General features: G+C 37.5%; 1 pseudogene across 1 annotated transcript in view; it reads left to right on the top strand.

The window, feature by feature from the left end:
* LOC114288844 (alpha-farnesene synthase-like) overlaps positions 1 to 19,401 on the top strand; it is a 33,062-nt pseudogene extending 13,661 nt beyond the window's left edge. Inside the window, exons 5-7 of the transcript XR_014340635.1 lie at positions 138 to 282; positions 8,108 to 8,359; positions 18,803 to 19,401. The product of XR_014340635.1 is annotated as an alpha-farnesene synthase-like (transcript). The remainder of the gene's footprint in view (positions 1 to 137; positions 283 to 8,107; positions 8,360 to 18,802) is intronic.
* The last annotated feature ends 451 nt before the right edge of the window (positions 19,402 to 19,852 follow it).

Genomic DNA, 19,852 nt, shown 5'->3' with positions numbered 1-19,852 from the left:
TCATATAGTGTTCTTTTTTCTTTTCTTTTCTTTCTTTTTTTTTTTTTTTTTTTTGAAATTTTAAAATTACACATAAAAGAACCATAGGCTACTTTTAATTGATGTTTAAGAGATTCTAATAAAAATAATGACATCAGGTGGGATGACAAGGAAATTCAACAACTTCCAGAGTGCATGAAGATTTGCTTTCAAGCACTCTACAACACCACTAATGAAGTTGCTTATGAAATTCAGGAAGAAAAGGGTTGGCAGAACTCAGTATTACCTTATCTACACAAAGTGGTTCTTTTCATTTCTTCTTTTGATTTCCATTCACTCACCATGATTTATGTTAAGTTTGTTTCAACAGAAAATATTTTCTAAAAATGACAAAAATGTTTTAATTTCTTTTAAAAATATTTTCTGATATTTGATATGACAGAAAACAAAAGTCATTTAATAGAAAATATGCTTCTTCAGATAACAAAAAAAAAAAAAAAAACATTTTTCGTATCCATTAAAAAAATAAACTTATTAGTTAGGTGAAAAATATATTCTGGTGCAAATCTTGCTAAGGTATACTATGAGTATTGTCACCCTACAATTATTATAGCCACCTTCACCGTCTCTCCATCTCTCCTACCATTGCTACTGTTATTACCCCTATTCTTACCCCCATTACATTTATCACAACCACTGTCATATTACTTTTTGAAATATATTTTTTGGAAAAAAAATATATGCCATAGAAAAATATGTACAAAGTTTGAGTTACTTAGAAAAACGTTTCCACCACCCCACCACCCATGAGCTGCTAAAGCTCAAAGCAAACATTTGCTTTAAGCCTCATGGCTCTTCATTTCAAGGCCCCATATTTAGAACATGTTGTTGTAAACCAATTACAAATAAAAAATAAAGTCATGATAAAAAGGAATAACAATAATAATAATAAACGGAATTTTTACAAATGCAAGAAACCACAAGGTCCATGCACCTCTTAACAAAGGCCTGTGAAAGGCCCTACAAAGTTGGGGCAAAAATTTTGAATCAACTCTCTTGTTTATAATTTTTTCGTAACCAAACGAAAGAATCTTCACAATAACTAGCAAAATAATGAACTCTCCTCGTCCTAAGGCTCGACACAACCAAATCTCCCTTCTAGAAAAATAAATATTGTCATTGTCTATTGTCCCTAAATAGTTAATGATGAATATGTCGCATTCTTTACTCAAGGTTGAGCAAGAAAAAAGTCAGGAAAAAATAATTAAAAAAAAAAAAACTATAATTTGACGCTTATAACAAAATAAATGCTGAGTTTTTAATTTTATCAATTTAAACTACAATCTTTTGATTTGTTTTCAATCTAAATCATTCACCTATTTTCATTAAATAAAACTAATGGAAAAAGAGTATTTTAATTATTAAACTAAATGTAGGTATTTTAGTTATTTTAGTATCTTTGTTGTTAGGTTTTATTTCTTGGCAATCCCGTTTGACAAAACTCCTTTGAGTTGTAATTTTATTCGCATTTTTATTTCAGTGAGGCTATGAGTGTTTAGATGCGAATCCAACCCGAATTGTGCTTTTCAGAGAAGTTTGTGATGCTAATACTTTCAAGATTGCCACTTCGCTGATTATGACGGGGATCGAGCTGCCCGGTCAGCTCGCGGGGGTCCAAGGGGCAGCGCCCCTTGGCGGGTCCGGGGCAGCGCCACGGCGGGGTCGAGGGGCAGCGCCCCCGAAGCAAAATGCAAAAATGCATTCAAAGTTTCCTGTTCGATCAGGTCAGCTCGCGGGGGTCCAAGGGGCAGCGCCCCTTGGCGGGTCCGGGGCAGCGCCACGGCGGGGTCGAGGGGCAGCGCCCCCGAAGCAAAATGCAAAAATGCATTCAAAGTTTCCTGTTCGATCATGTTATTTTTTTCCAGTTTTTCCAGTTTTAGCCTTCCCGCTCGAGCGGGACAAAGGGCGCTCGAGCGGAGATTGGAAGTTCTCAACATCTCTGCAGTCGCCTGTAAAAATACTGGAAGGTGTGATTTTACGCTCGAGCGGATGCTCCTACGCTCGAGCGCATCTCAGTTTGTTCGCACGCAGTTTTTGGTCAGTCCGCTCGAGCGGGCTGTGTTGAGCTCGAGCGGAGATCGCGGGACAGATTCTATAAATTCGCGTGTTGGGTCAGATTTTAGGATAACTTCTCCAGATCTTCTTTTTGGTTTCTAGGGTTTATATCTGGGGATACTTGGTGAGTTTTCTTTGATGTTTTATTGAGTATTCAACTCATGTTCTAAAGAGAGTACATCAAAGGTTGTGTTTTGTTCTACAAAAGAGAGTGTTGTTCTTCAGTTGTGTATTCTGAAGAATTCGAGCCTGAAGCTGTGGTGGAATCCAGAGTGGCTCATCAGAAAGACAATTCCGTGGTGAAGATGGGGTTGGAAGAGGCACATAGAGGTTGGTTCAATTAGGCGTTGTGGATTCGCTAGGTAATTGAGAGTATACCTGTGTAATTCCTTTAAATCTTCTTAGTGGATTGTTCTTGTGGCTGTTGCCCGTGGTTTTTTTATCACAGTTGGAGGTGTCCAATTGTGGTTTTTTCCACGTTAAATCGTTGTGTTTCTTTGTCTTGATTGTTTGATCGTTTGATTGGGATTGTCATATTCTGCTTAAAATTGATACATAATCACAAATCAACATCTAGGGGATTTCTAGTTTTTTCAATTGGTATCAGAGCGGGTCGTTCTATTTTTTTTTAAAAAAAATATATTCTTTTAGAACGAGATCTTGTTTGATTTGTGATCATGGATACAATTCGTGAAGGAAATTCTATGGTTCGACCACCCCTACTTGACGGATCCAATTATTCTTTTTGGAAAGCCCGGATGAGATCTTTTTTAAAATCTATTGATGAAAAAGTTTGGCAATCCGTCATGAATGGGTGGACTGAACCAACAATTACTGTTGATGGAGTTACAATCCCCAAACCAATTGATCAGTGGGACACAACTGATTACCAAAATATTAGCTGGAATAGTAAAGCTATCAATTCTCTCTTTTGCGCTGTCACACCTGAAGAATTTTGTCGTATTTGTAATTGTGAAGTCGCAAAAGAGGCTTGGGATATCTTACAAACTATTCATGAGGGCACTCCTTCTGTTAAACGCTCAAAACTTCAAAGGCTCACATCTAGTTTCGAAAACCTTTCTATGAAAGATAGTGAGACCTTTGATGAATTTTATGCGAAGTTGAGTGACATTGTAAATTCCAGCTTCAATTTAGGTGAAAAAATTCCAGAATCCAAAATTGTGGGAAAAATTTTGAGATCCTTGCCCGATCGGTTCCAACCAAAAGTTACGGCTATTGAGGAGGCTCAAGATGTTGACAACCTCAAGCTGGATCAGTTGGTTGGAAATCTCCAAACTTATGAGGCACATAGGAATTTCAAAAAGAAACAAAAAGATATTGCTTATAGTAGTGCTCATAAAGTGGTAGAGAATTCTGATGAGGATTGCGAGATAGATTCCAAGATTATGGCTGCTTTTGTTAAACAATTTAAAAAATCTTTTTTGAAAAAGAATCCTGATCTTTTGGAATCTACTCATTCTCATAAATCTAAAGGCAAAGATAAACTCAAAATTAATCCTATAGCCAAGAAGGAGAAAGGAAAGATACAAGGAAACTCTGAAAGACTCCAATGCTATGAATGCCAAGGATTTGGCCACTTTGCTCAAGAATGCCCCACTCGTTTGAAGAAGAAGAAAGCCCTTGCCATCACTTGGGATGATGAATCTGAATCTGATGAAGATGAAAGTGACAATGAAGGTCAAGGCGAAGAGGGTTATAAACAATTTCTTGCTTTCATGGCGGCTTCTGAAGCTGAAGGACAAACAGATTCTCCGAAGATGTCAGTTGAGAATATCACTGATGATGAATCCTCGGAGAGTGATCATGAAGAGCTTGAGCAAGCATATGAAAAGTTGTATAAGGAGTCTCTCAACTTGTTCAAATTGAATGACAAACTCACAAAGAAACTCAAAGCATGTGAAAGTGAGAATGTCAAACTTAAGGAGGAGATTTCCGAGGCCAGGATTAATGCCATTAAGGTAGCTGATGATCGACAAGTTCTTTGTGCAAAACTGTTGACTTGTGAGACAGAGAGGAATGAGTTGCTGCAAACCCATGCCATGTATGAAGAAAAGATTGAATCTCTCGAGATGTCACAAGTTGCTTTGGAAGAACTAATGATCAAGAAAGAGGAAGAGCTCAAGTGTGCCATGGCTACCATTGGTCTTTGGAACAAAGGATCAAAGACTTTGGAGGATATCATTGGGTCTCAACAAATGAGTTGTGACAAGAGTGGCATTGGCTTTGGTGGTAACAAAAAGCAAAAACAGAGTGCCTTAACATCTCATGATACAAGAACTCAAGGAAAGGCAGAACAAAAAATTCAACATAAGGATCGACTTCTCAAACTTCCTAGAGTTGGTAAGGTAAAAGAAAAGAAGGTACACCCTACTTTTATTTGTCATCATTGTGGTATGCATGGTCATATTCGCCCTTATTGTTATAAGTTGCATGGGAGAGTGCCTCAAAAGGGTAGAAATTCGACTTACATGTCTAGGCAGAATACCAAGATTCATGCGGGTGTTCACTACATCACGACACTTACCAAGACCGCTAGACCTGATTTTGTTAAGACCAAAAAGATTTGGGTGAGAAAAGTTGACTTGTGTTAATTTGTTTGGTCGTTTTAGTTTATAGGTTTTTGTGTGTTTTTTTCGGGTCCTTTAATGTGTTCTTGTTTGTTTTTTGTCTTGCTTTGGTTAAGAAAAAAAATTGAAAAAAATAAAAAAAATAAAAAAAAATGTGTGCTTGTTCATTTTTTTTTGTCTTGCTTTATTCTTGAAAAAAAAAGAAAAAATCCCAAAAAGATTTTCTTAGTATGATTTTGCAAGCTTGAAATTTTTGAGTGGTCCTTGGTACATATTGGAATTGATGAGAAAATCCATTACATGTTAATATGTGTGTGCTTTCTGTGGTCATTACTCATTTTTGAAGTGTGTGTTCTTTGATTAGTATATCTCATTCTGTACACATTCTTGGATTAGCAAATTCTGGAGTCTTCCGCCCTAGTGATTATTTTGTTCTATGGACTTCTGTCATTGATCTTTTGTGTTTCTAGAGGATTTGACCTAGACTAGCATATCATGGGTGATGTTGAGTCTCTTAACCACCTACCATCTTTTTTGCACCTCCATGGCTTTCCCCTCTATTCTTTGCAGTCTAGCCATGAGGAAAAGGCTACCTCAGAGTCACCAACCAGGCCATCATTATTATATCCATGCTTCTCTGGTTCGGTTTCCATACTCTTGAGCGTGTCAGCCGCCAATGATTGTGCAAAAGAAAAAGAAAAAAGAAAAAGAAAAAGAAAAAGGCAAAGGAAAAGGAAAAATATGCACTAGAAAGAAAAGAAAAAATGTGTGAAAAAAAAAAAAAAGAAAAAAAAATTCATTGATTGAGGGGGAGCCTCCGTCTTTACTCACCAAATATCCCTTGATTCCTAGTGGTTTGACTTTCCTTTGGTGTGCTTAAGATTCTCTTGTCGGAGGTCCAACTTTCATATCACTACTAGGATTGAATCTAGTGTTTGTCGAACTCCAAGAGTCACACACACACTTTTATCATGGGATCTATGCTTTTGACATAATGCATCACTTTCTTGCATGAGGAATCTTCTACAGACTGTGCACATTGTGTTTTCTTGTAATGGTGCTTCTTGGATAATCTTATGTGTTTTAAGGTACTAGTCTGAAATTCCTTGCTTGCTCCACCATATTATTTTTATCATTCTCTTCTTGTTCACTGTTTTTCAGTGTTTGTGGTTGCTTTTAGTGAGGGGGAGTTTGGTTCATCTTGATTTGGGTTGGTAAGGGAGTTGTTTAGCATGAACATTTTGATATGTTTTGGTAAGGGAGATTGGCTATATGTTTTGCATGTTACTTGCACTTTTTGCCCTTCTTGTATGTTCATGGTATTTACATCGTCATATCATTGCTTGTGTGGTCTCTGATCTTGCTTTTGTTGTTTGAGAGTTGTTTTTCATGAGTCTTAGTTTTTCATCTATTCATATTTTCCATCTCATGTTTCAAGTAATCGTGTCATATGTCTATTTTTTTCTATACTCTTGTGGGACTAATAGTTGTTTTGGAGATTGTGGCACTAATAACTGTTTTGCAGATCAAGACCTTGAGAAAGAAGTTGGTTTTTGTTGGCTGTAATGGGTTGGGGTGTTTAGGATTTTATTTGTTAGGTGTGTTTTGTCACGGCATTGCCAAAGGGGGAGATTGTTAGGTTTTATTTCTTGGCAATCCCGTTTGACAAAACTCCTTTGAGTTGTAATTTTATTCGCATTTTTATTTCAGTGAGGCTATGAGTGTTTAGATGCGAATCCAACCCGAATTGTGCTTTTCAGAGAAGTTTGTGATGCTAATACTTTCAAGATTGCCACTTCGCTGATTATGACGGGGATCGAGCTGCCCGGTCAGCTCGCGGGGGTCCAAGGGGCAGCGCCCCTTGGCGGGTCCGGGGCAGCGCCACGACGGGGTCGAGGGGCAGCGCCCCCGAAGCAAAATGCAAAAATGCATTCAAAGTTGCCTGTTCGATCATGTTATTTTTTTCCAGTTTTTCCAGTTTTAGCCTTCCCGCTCGAGCGGGACAAAGGGCGCTCGAGCGGAGATTGGAAGTTCTCAGCATCTCTGCAGTCGCCTGTAAAAATACTGGAAGGTGTGATTTTACGCTCGAGCGGATGCTCCTACGCTCGAGCGCATCTCAGTTTGTTCGCACGCAGTTTTTGGTCAGTCCGCTCGAGCGGGCTGTGTTGAGCTCGAGCGGAGATCGCGGGACAGATTCTATAAATTCGCGTGTTGGGTCAGATTTTAGGATAACTTCTCCAGATCTTCTTTTTGGTTTCTAGGGTTTATATCTGGGGATACTTGGTGAGTTTTCTTTGATGTTTTATTGAGTATTCAACTCATGTTCTAAAGAGAGTACATCAAAGGTTGTGTTTTGTTCTACAAAAGAGAGTGTTGTTCTTCAGTTGTGTATTCTGAAGAATTCGAGCCTGAAGCTGTGGTGGAATCCAGAGTGGCTCATCAGAAAGACAATTCCGTGGTGAAGATGGGGTTGGAAGAGGCACATAGAGGTTGGTTCAATTAGGCGTTGTGGATTCGCTAGGTAATTGAGAGTATACCTGTGTAATTCCTTTAAATCTTCTTAGTGGATTGTTCTTGTGGCTGTTGCCCGTGGTTTTTTGATCACAGTTGGAGGTGTCTAATTGTGGTTTTTTCCACGTTAAATCGTTGTGTTTCTTTGTCTTGATTGTTTGATCGTTTGATTGGGATTGTCATATTCTGCTTAAAATTGATACATAATCACAAATCAACATCTAGGGGATTTCTAGTTTTTTCATTTGTCTATATATAAAATGTCTAAAATATACCTTTTATTAAGTTTAATGACTAAAATACCCATTTTATTTATTTATTTATTTGAAAAAAAATAGGTGAATGGTTTAAATTGAAAACAATCAAGATATTAGGATTTAAATTGATAAAATTGAAAGTATAAGATTTATTTTGTTACAAGGTTAAAACTTTGAATTTTTTCTTTTTTTTGTAAATGTTTCAAAAAAGTTATTATCTTAAAATCTAACAAAATAAAACCAATAATAATTAAAGTACGTATAAACCATCTTAATTACAAGAATAGATATATATTAAAAAAAAAATGTGTTTCACATAAAAAATTGTACAATGTTAAAAAAATAATAAATAGTAAATAAATTAGTCTCATTTGAGATTTTGGCTTTAAACTTTCAAAAGTGTCTACACTTACCATTGCCACCATCGTGCAGCAACCACTACCACCCCACATCTCTGCCATTGCCGCCATCAACACCACTTCTTTAACATGCACTGTCGTCTCATTTTCAAGGTCGCAAATACTAAATAAAAAAAAATGTGGAAATCATATTTTGGAAAAATATTTCTCATCGAAGCAAATAGAGTTTGAGTTTGTTAATGAAAACCCTTTTTTTCTTTTTCTTTTTCATTTTTTTTTTTTTTTTTTTTTTGGACAGTGGGTAGACTTTTGCAAAGCATTACTTGTGGAAGCAAGGTGGTACAACAAGGGTTACACACCAACCCTAGATGAGTATCTTGAAAACGGGTGGGTTTCGTCATCCGGACCCAATGTTTCTCAGCATGCATTTTTCTCTGTAATGGAAGAGACAACAAGGGAAGAGCTTGTAAATCTTTTGGCAAAGAGTGATGATCTTGTGCATTGTACATCAATGATCATTCGACTTTGCAACGACCTTGGAACTTCTGCGGTAATTATTCTATCCATCATACTAGAACAAATTCAAGGTCGGCCCTGAGATTGTTAAGGTTTAAGGCGAATTATGAAAATAGAGCCCCTCTAATATAAATTTTTTTAATAAAAAAATTTGTGCATAAAATGATAAGTATACTTCCTAATTCTATACATAATTTTTTTTGTTCTACTTTCATCTTCTTTTTTCTATTTTCATTTCCAGAACTAAACTTCCTAAGAAACATGACTCTAATCACATTTCAATCCACAAATTACAATCCACTGATTATCTCATATCTGATAGCAAAGAAATTATAAAAAAATAATTTAATGAAACAAAATTAGGGCAAAAAAATTAAGAAAAAACTATTCAATTAAAACTGATAAAGACCTGGGTAAACAAATTAGGACAAAATTATTTATTCCACTAAAATCTAATAGATAAAGAAGGTAAAAAAAATTATGACAAATTTATTATTCCACTAACTGATAAAGAAAGAATGTAGAAAAAAATTAGGGCAATTTTATTTAATAAGATCTGATAATGAGATATAGGATCTACTATAAGAGAGAGTGTGTATGTTAGAGACAATGAGTCGCCGAACGAGTGTGTGTGTGAGAGAGAGAGAGAGAGAGAGTCGCCGACTCGCTCAGTGCTCTCTGCGTCTGCCTTGCTTTATGCGTGCTTGGTATATGTTTTCTTCTTCATCACTGCGTGGGGGGGAGAGAGAGAGAGAGAGCACTAAGCAATGTATTGTATGTATTGTTCTTCTTGGGCCCCAAACACTTTTTTTTTTTTTGATATATATTTTCGTTTTAATAAATATGGGCCAAACCACAATAATAAATAAATATGGGTTAAACCATATTTATAAATATGGACCCAATAAATTTTTTTTTGGGCCCTTTAAATTGATCCTAAAATAAAAATAAAAACAATGAACCTATAACATTTTACTAAATTTGAGAATCCCTATTTTAGGCCAAAATTTTAGGACCTAAGGCACATGCCTCACTAACCTTAGGCCAGGGTCGATCATGAACAAATTAAGGTCTCAGGAGCACATTTCTAGAGACAAAATTAAGGGTGGTTCTGGCGCAGTGGATAAGGCGCACACTGTTGGTGGGAGTGGAGTACAAACCACTGTTGGTGATTCACAATGAGAGGTTTAAAACTCAACCAATCTGAAATTTAAATTCACTCAAAATAATTCTGAGGAAAAAAAAAACATACAAACAAAGCACTCTTCCTTTCTTTCTCCCACACTCTAAATTCTTCAACATACATAGCTATATATATAGATAAACTAGCAGTGTGAACATATTTATTGCAAATACAGCTATTAGTATGAAAACATTTAATGCGTATACGGCTAGCAACCAACACATTGAATTTTAGCCTCCATTTTTGACAAACAATCAAGATTACTTCACAACATCCCCCCTTAATTTTGATTCTCCATGTGGCTTCATCCCGAGCATTATCTTTATTCTATTGAACAGATCATTTTTCAATGGCTTCGTGAAAATATCTGCAAGCTATTCTTAAGATTTGCAAGGAAATAATTCCACCTCTTTATTTTTCACATGCTCTCGGATGAAATGATAGCGGGTGTCAATATACTTACTTCTTTTATGATAAACTGGGTTCTTTGCCAATGCAATTGCTTAGCGATTATCAACATAGATCTTAGTAGGTTTTTCTTGTGGAAATCCCAAATGCTTCAGCATGTTCCATAACCATATTGCATGGCACACGACTGAGTTGGCTGCAACACACTCAGCTTCGCAAGTTGATAATGTCACAATGGCTTGCTTCTTGGACGACCATGTGAAGGTTGTGTCTCCGATAAAGAAAGTAAATCCCGTAGTATTTTTTCATTCATCCAAGTCACGTCCCCAGTCGCTATCTGAGTAGCCAACAAGACTGAAGTTATCAGTTGGTTTATAGAATAAACCATGATCGACTATACCTTTGATGTAGCGAAGAATCCTCTTTGCTGCATAAAGGTGTGACTGATCCGGTGTTTCCATATATCTGCTAATCAATCCTACTCCATAGAGTATGTCTGGCCTGGTGCAAGTAAGATAGCAAAGACTTCCAACTAGGCTCTTGAAATAAGTTGGATCCACATCACCTGCCTTCGTACCTTTTCTAAGCTCCACTCCACTGTCTACAAGAGTGTTCACTGTATTGCAATTCTCCATTCCATATCTTTTGAGAATTTCCTTGGCATAACCACTTTGGGAAATAAAAATTCTATCTTTTCTTTGTGCCACTTCAATGCCGAGAAAATGAGCCATCAATCCAATATCTATCATTTCAAATTCTTGGACCATGCTTATTTTAAAGTCTTTGAACATGACTGGATTGTTTCTGGTGAAAATTAGATCATCAACATAAAGACACGCAAGCAACATGCTTCCATCAGCTTCCTTCTTCAAGTATATTGTGTGCTCATATTGACATTTTTCAAAACCATTGTCATGAAAATACTAATCAATTCTAGTATTCCATGCACACAGAGCTTGCTTCAATCCATAAAGTGCTTTCTTCAATTTGTACACTTTGTCTTTGTGCCCATTCTGAACATACCTTGAAGGTTGTTCAATATAGATTTCTTCTTCAAGAAAACCGTTAAGAAATGCAGATTTCACATCAAGTTGATAAATCTGCCACTTGCGCTGGGCAGCAAAAGAAATCATTAGCCTAATAGTCTTTAACCGGGCAACTGGAGCAAACACCTCTCCATAGTCAATTCCAGCTCTCTGTTTGTAACCTTTTGCCACTAATATTGCCTTGTAGCGTTGCACTTCGCCTTGTGCATTCCTCTTTGTCTTGTATACCCATTTCACTCCAATAGGTTTGTGCCCCTTCGGTAGACTGGTAAGCTTCCATGTGTCATTTTTCTCAATGGCATGAATTTCTTCATCCATTGCTTTCTTTTATTTATCTTCTTAGATGGCTTTTGAGAAAGTAAGTGGATCACTATCTGTAAGTAGGCAGAACAAATTCAGATTTGCTTCTTCTGTAGCTTCATATATCTCCTGCAAATTTCTCATTGGTCTTGGTTCTTTAAAAAAACTACCATCTGATGATGTTGATGATGATGATGATACAGCACTTTTGTGAGAAACTGGCGATTTAGGTGCCAGTATCCTATGTAGAAGAGTTTGTGGCTCATCTTGAACTTCTCTTGTGATTTCAATCGGAGCTTTTGATGTTTCATCTTCAAGAATGAGTTCCGTACCTTTAACAACTTCATCTTGATTCCAATTCCAAGCTTCTTCTTCTTCAAATATCACATCTCTACTTATGATTACCTTTCTGGTAATGGGATCATACAACTTGTATCCCATTGTTCTATCTCCATATCCGACAAGGATACATTTTTCTCTCTTATCATCGAGCTTGGTTCTTCTTGCTTCTGGAATCTTGGTGTACGTAACACACCCAAATATTCTGAGATGGTTGACACTTGGCTTATGTGAACTTCAAGCTTCTTCTGGAGTCATAGAATGAAGGCTCCTGGTTGGGCATCTATTTAGTAGATACACAGCACATGATACGGCTTCAGCCCAAAATTGCTTGGGCAGTCCCTTTCCTTTCAACATGCTTCTTGCCATATCTAAGGTCGTGTGATTCTTCTTTTCAGCAACACCATTCAGCTGTGGCGTATAGGATGGTGTTTTTTGATGCTTGATTCCATACTCTTTGCAAAAATTCTCGAAAGCATCTGATGTATATTCTCTACCTTGATCTGATCACAACGTCTTGATGTAGTAGCCGCTTTGCCTCTCTACAAAAGCTTTGAATTCTTTGAAGATACTGAACACCTCCGACTTTGTTTTATGAAAATACACCCATGTCTTCCGGCTATAATCATCAATGAAAGTGAGAAAATATCTATTTTGTCCAGTTGACATTGGCTTCAATGGACCACACACATTAGTGTGCACTTGCTCCAGCGGCTTTGTTGCTCTCCACTTCACTTCTTTGGCAAAGCCAGTTCTGTGATGCTTGCCAAGAATGCAGCTTTCACAAACTTCATTAGTATGAGCAATATGAGGGAGCCCTTTCACTATATTCTTGCTTGACAACTACTTCAAGCTTCCAAAGTTGAGATGTCCAAACCTCAAATGCCATAGCCAATCTTTGTCTTTGATGATGGCACTTAAACACTTCGCAGCATCATGTTGGATGTTCAATGCAAACATCAAATTCTTGGACATTCTTATCCGAGCGATCAAGTTACCATGATTGTCTTTGATGGTAAGATGACAATCTTTCATGTTGATGTCGTATCCTTTAGCTAGGAGTTGTCCCATACTCAAAATGTTGTTCTTCATGGTAGGAACATAATAAACATTGGAGATGTAATCATGATCTCCATTCTTGAGCTTGATCAGAATATTACCTCTTTCTTTCACCGGAGTCCTTGAAGAATCACCAAATGAGACTTGTGCTTGTATAGTCTCGTCAAGCTTAACGAACAACTCTCTTTTACCACACATGTGATTGCTGGCTTCCGAATCTAGATACTAAACATTATTTTGGTTTTGTAGTGTCTCCATGATGGACAAACAGGACTATACGTCCAACTTTGTTTGTTTCTTCCTCGGCAAAATTTGCTTGCTCTCCAGCTTCTATTGTTGCTCTACTTCGGCATTCATTGCTGTAATGCCCGAACTTATGGCACTGGTAACACTGAACATTAATTTTGTCAAATCCTGGTCAGTTGTTGTAACCACATCCTCTATCTCTTGCTCTTCCTCTTGGAGCAAAGTGTGGTTGACTTCTTTCTTCTCTGGCTGGACCTCTTCCACATCTTCCTCGGAAACCAGAACTTCGGTTATTGTAACCACGACCTCTTCCTCGGCTTCTTTGTGATGTCCCCACTTACTCATTTTTGTCATCTCTGAAAGATAGCTTTGATTGAAGAGCTTGCTCTAGAGAACTTGAGGGAGTCTTCTTGTTGATCCTTTGTTCACGAATCTCAAGTGTGCCCATCAACTCATCGGTGGTTATGGCACTAAGATCCTTGGACTCTTCTATTGCTACAACCACGTGCTCAAACTTGGGACTGGGTGATCGGAGAATCTTCTCTATCACTTCAAGAGATTACATCTTCTCTCCATATCTTCTCATCTGATTAACAATGGTCAATGTTTTGTTGCAGTACTCAGAAATTGACTCATTCTCATTCATGTGCAACATCTCGAATTCACCACGTAACACCTTAAGTCGAACTCTGATCGTCTTCTCAATTCCACAGTGTGAATTGCGAAGAATACTCCATGCCTCTTTAGAGGTTGTTACTACTGAAATCTTCTCAAGACTTGACTCGTCAATGCCTTGATAGAGTATATACAAGGCCTTTTTATCTCTCTTCCTTGAATCTTTTAACGCCGTCTTTTGAGCATCATTTAAATTTCCTTCATCTTCGAGAGTAGCTGGCTCGTCATATCCTTGATCCACTGTAACACCCCAAAATAATTCGACATGAACTACCCACAAATAATTAACATTCACTCAACAATAACAACAATCTGCCCATCTTTACATCATTAATAATGAGTCTTTACGAAGGTTTTACATGCGGGTATACATTCATCGATACAAAACATATGAATCTATAGCATGTAAAGCATCCATTCTCAAAAAAAAAAAAAACAATACAATGCCCTTAAGGGCTTACTTCCTCCAAGGCATAAGCCTGGTTACACAAAATGGTTTCTGCAACCCATACACATTAGCCCTTGGCTCAAAAGAATATCACAAAATAGAAGACTTAAGTACTCTTCTCAAAATATCCACGCCCTCAGTTCGGCGAGATCACCACATCTTTACCTGCACCAAAACCCATAGGGGTGAGCATATGGCCCAGTAGAGAATCCTTAACAAAGTATGTACATTTATGCAATATTCACAATATTTTATGTAAATGCATATGTTATGCCATGCCATTTGAAGGAAAACTCATATTATGCTTTTCTTGAAAATCACCATGCTTTCAGTCAACATTTATGCAACCTTATTAATTCCCACACTTCCAATTTTAAATCATAAGGAGACGGTATATACATCACTGGTAATCCCTAGGCTGGTGTCTGCAAGTAGGCTTAACAAGTACTACCAAACTGTCATTTTTACCGGTGATAACCGGAAGGCTCGACACCTATCCGCGCGGTTTTCTGGTCTTTCACCAAGGACAATCAGGCCATATTATCAAATACAACTACACCCCCTATCCGGACTTACCACGTATTTACCCCTTTAACATTCTCTTAATTCTCATTACAATATAACCTTTCTCAATGTACATGTTTTCCAAAACTCATGCCATGATGTATAGAAATGACAAAATTTATATGAAGATATGATGCAACAATGACATTCCATAGCATTTCTTCCTTTACCTTCCTCCAATACCATCACACAATTAATCACATGTTCCACCGGTGTCAATTAACACGTAGCATTAGCTCATCATTATACATATTTCATAACATTCTAGTCATTCCATGATTATGTAAGACTTTCAATATCAACCTCCAAGTTTTCAATTCTCAAAGTCAATGGTGTTCAATAGCTATCGTCTCACAATAAATTATTTTTCCATGCCACTAGCAACAATCTTAAAAGTAAATTCCTCATTTTCATATATCAAGGAAATTATCATTTTTCTTACCAACATGTAAACTCCATACTCACACACCCATTTATACATAAGAAAAGATGCTTACTCCATGGATTTCCATGTTGTCACAAAAAGCCCCAATTTCTAGGTTTTCACAAAATCTAAACATTTTTCATCTTCTTGATGAACTCTCTCCATACATATCAATCTCAATCTACAAGGTCCCACACTTCTCAAATATTCTTTAAAAGGAGATAAGATGAGTTTTTCTTTAAGCAAAATCAACAATTTCATGAGCCCCAGACTCCATTTTCGAAATACATAGAGGGTTTCACAAAAATCAACAAAAACTTGCATAAACGCACATATAACTCAAAGAAAACCCTACCTCAAAGGTTGATGGTGAAATAGAGATGAAACCCTAGCTTCAAGAGGGAGGATTCCTTCACTTTCTCCTACACCAAGGAAGCCCTAGCTTTGATCTTCAAGATTAAAGGATAAGGATGGTGATCTAAACCCAAGGGATTACAAGAATCAAGGAGTTTCTAATGTTTTGGAGATGATTTCTAGAGAGAAAGGGGAGAGAAATTAGGTTTTTGAGTGAGAAAAATAAGCCCCAAATGAGATACACTTCGGCCAAAAAGGGTATTTAAAAACAGGGGTCTAGACTGCTCGACTGCCGCTCGTGCGGCCTTCTCCACCTCTTGAGCAGCCCACCTTGACCGCTCGTGCACTCTAAACAGTAGCCAAATTTCTGGGTGCCAAGCCTTTCCGCTCAAGCGGCCCCTCCCACCGCTCGAGCGGCCCACTTCCACACGTGCAACTTAGGGCCCCACACGTGCAGCCCTGGCCCAGCAGCTCACAACTCCCACTTCGCTCCCAGACACCCTGGGTTCACCCGCACACCTTCCGGAACAACCAAAACTTAACAACAAACAAAACACGAACTAGAAAATCATTCCCGGACATTTCAAATCCGACGAGGATAAAAGGAAATGAAACAGAAAAAGAAAAAGAAAATGAGGAAAGGAACCGGTCGTCACATCCACTAACTCCCACAAATCTTGTGAGGCTAGTAGGACTTGCATTTGAATACTCCAAATTTCATAGTTCTTCTTGTTGAGTTTTCAAAACTGGGGCAAAAAGAAGTTGTTTGTGTTGGCCATTGGTTGTCTTTAAAAAGCTGTAAATTTTCAGGATGGAATTTGCAAATTCTTACCATACAGATGTGTCCGGAATACTCCAAATAGTTGAAAAGCACTATTGGATCACCAGAAACATACTCCGAATGGCTCAGATCAAGCCAAAACAAGTTGAACGGTTCAGATCTACGACTGCACCTTAGCCGCGTCACACTAGATTAATCCTCAGTGTGCTGATGTCAGCGGCTCGGTCAACGGCGCAATCAACGCGGCTTGGTTAGCAGCGCGACTCAGGCTCAGCTCGGTCAACGGCTCCGATCAACGACGGCTCGGTCAGCGGCTCTGGTCAACGGTGACTCAGATGACGTCAGGGGATAATGCTAGGTCTCTGGTGCGCACGTGTGTGGCGCGTGCTTGCACGTGGGATCACACGTCTTCTTCCTTTGGCAGCGCGTGCGGCGCGCGGGAGCCCATGAGAATAGCGTCAGTGGCGCGTGCGACGCATGTGGAGTCGTCCGAGATCCGTTTTCGACGCTGTTTTCACGGTTGTTCTCGTCTCGTCGGGAGCTTCAAGTTGATGTGATCAAAACTGGATTTCGACCACTTTGATTTCTGGGCAATTTTTGAAAACACACTCTGTTCTTGAAAATTTTTGCAGAATGTCTGCAAATTCAAGCTACCTTCGGCTCTGATACCACTGTTGGTGGGAATGGGGTGCAAACCACTGTTGGTGATTCACAATGAGAGGTTTAAAACTCAACCAATCTGAAATTTAAATTCACTCAAAATAATTCTGAGGAAAAAAAGTATACAAACAGAGCACTCTTCCTTTCTTTCTCTCACACTCTAAATTATTCAACACACATAGCTATATATATGGATAAACTAGCAGTGTGAACATATTCATTACAAATACAGCTATCAGTATGAAAACATTTAATACGTATACAGCTAGCAATCAACGCATTGAATTTCAGCCTCCATTTTTTACAAACAATCAAGATTACTTCACAACAACAGTGGCAAATGGTCAGGAGTTCAAATCCCTTGTGTGGAAGGGGATTATTTTTATTCACCCAAAAAAAAAAAAATTCTAGAGACAAAATCACTTTTTTAAGGACAAAATATATCTTAATTGTCAAAAGTATAGTTGTTGTATTTTTATGGTCAAAATTGGGAAATTAGTAATGAATTATTTTTTTGGGTAAGTATTAGCAATGAATTACTATATTTTTGGAACCAAAATTTTGTCTAAATTTTGTTGTTAAAGGTCTGTTATTTATTTATTTATTTTTAAAATTTTTGGAACGATCTTTTCGTCACGATTCATACACCAACTGAAATTTGTCTCTTAATATTTTCTGCAATAAAATTTCACTTTTAAAACTAAGAAATTGGTCCCTCAAACTCTTATATATTGTAGTAGACTGAAAAGCAATATCGAAAGTGAAAATGTCTTCTATGCATTTGGTTGAGATGAAATTTTTGTGAAAAAATTGTAATAAAATTGGCAAGCGAGCAACTTTCATCAGAAAACAAAATATTTTTGCCATTTGAAAATGTTTTATGAATTTTTTGTCAACACAATACATTGTCAGTAAATGCTAAAAAGTTGTTTTCGAAAGCCTTTTTAACTTAAAAATGAGAATGATACGAAATGGTGTGTGATTTGAAAATTTGTTTTCAAATTTAAAAAATTGTTTTTAGGAAACACAAAAAAAAATTTGTTTTTGCACCCAAAAAACACATGAAATTGGTGGGTACTTTCACTACGCCAAAACAGAGCATTAACGACGATTTTTTTAACGGCGGTAACGAAAACCGTCGTTAAAGGTACTATTAACGGCGGTAACGAAAACCGTCGTTGAAGGTATCATTAACGGCGGTTTTGTTATCGCCGTTAAAAAAACCGCCGTTAATGCCCACTTTTAACGGCGGTAACAAAACCGCCGCTAATGCCCAATCATTACCGCCGTTAATGACGGCGGTCTTTGCTGGCGAAACTCCGGCGTGCTCCGGCGAAACTCTGGCGTGCTCCGGTGAAACCATCTACAATAAAGTAAAAGTAATGTTTAAATATTTATTTAGGGAATATATTTAATGAAGAGTGGCTATGGTAGAGTGGTTAGTGTGGGTGGATGAGAGGTTGAAGGTTCAAGACTTGGGGAGTGCAAGAAGATAGAATTATTTTTTTGAAAAATTTGAACCTATTTACGGCGGTAAAAAACCGCCGTTTTTGGTCCTATGTTACCGCCGTTTTTGGTCGACTTTTAACGACGGTAATTTACCTTTTTACGACGGTTGTACTTTTTCCGACACGCGCATAAACGACGGTAACAAAACCGCCGTTAATATCGCCGTTAACGTTAAAGGCTTTAACGGCGGTAAAAAATCGCCGCTAAAGCCCAATTTTGGCGTAGTGTTTTAAACTTTTAATTGTTTTGTTTCCGAAATTATGAAGAAGAAAAAAACACACACACAATTCAATAGGTACTGCCCATATATCAACATGGCAAATTAACTTTCAATTTCTTGCCAAAACATACAAATTTTGCACTTCTCAATATTCTCACACTAAACAAGCGCGCGCGCGCGCGCACACACACACACACAAAACTTGTCCCACATTTTGAATATTAGTGTCATGATTTTGAACATCATCAATTTTAACTGCAGGCAGAACTAGAGAGAGGAGATGCTCCATCGTCAATCCTTTGTTTCATGAGAGAAGCCAATGTCTCAGAGGAGATAGCAAGGGAGCACATTAGAACCACAATAAAGGATACATGGGACAAAATTAACCATGAATTCATCACCCAATCTCCTTCTTTGCAACCTTTTGTCAAATACACTATCAACACAGCTAGAGTGGCTCATTTTATTTACCAACATGGAGATGGTTTTGGCAATCAAGACCGTGAGACACGAGCCCAAGTCCTCTCTAAGCTTATCGAACCTCTCAAGCTCAATTGAAACGGTGAATTTCAAAGTAATTGCTCAGTAGTTTTAGAGTACCAACTCAACATTCGAAGAAGTTTAACAGTGCTTGTTTAGTTAGCAATATCAACTTCTTTTCGGTTTGGGTATGGACTATAGAAGTTCAGTTCAGCCAATCGGACCCTCCACAGGTCCCACCTAATAATTTGAGCATTTTAAAGTAATTATTGAGTAATTTTGAATATAGTATAGTTTGAGGGTGTCTGCTTATTTTAAAATTAATGCTAGATGTTTATATGTTTCCATAATAAATAAAACATTGTGTTCGATTTCTGCAATTTAATTATGTGCAAATTGAAAATTTGATATCATAAAATGCACATGTAAAAATTGTGCTCTGTTTATTTGGGCGACAAATATTTTATGGAATTTTTTTTTTTTTTTTTTTTTGTATTTTCTGGTATCTAGTATAATGGAAAACGAAAGTCAATAAAAAATATTTTTCATGGTCAACAGAAAAGTCTATATAGATAGAAAATATTTTTCATTTTTAAAGTGGAAAACGTTTTTCGAACTAAAGTCTTACTAATGTCACCACACTACCACCACCATTCTCACCTCCACCATCACACCACCATCACTACAGTCACTGCTGCTACCATCGCTGCCCCACCACCATGCCACCACCTTCACCTCCACCTTCAGTTCACTACTACCACCGCCAAATATTATAAAAAAAAAAAAAAAAAATTCTCAAGAATTTTTTTTAATAAAAAATATTTTTTTTTT

This window comes from Camellia sinensis, chromosome 9 (assembly GCF_055761805.1).
Source record: "Camellia sinensis isolate YWXY chromosome 9, ASM5576180v1, whole genome shotgun sequence".
In the NCBI taxonomy this organism is placed as follows: Eukaryota; Viridiplantae; Streptophyta; class Magnoliopsida; order Ericales; family Theaceae; genus Camellia; species Camellia sinensis.
The sequence above is the reverse complement of the archived record's forward strand: the minus strand, read 5'-3'. Positions and strand labels throughout refer to the sequence as shown.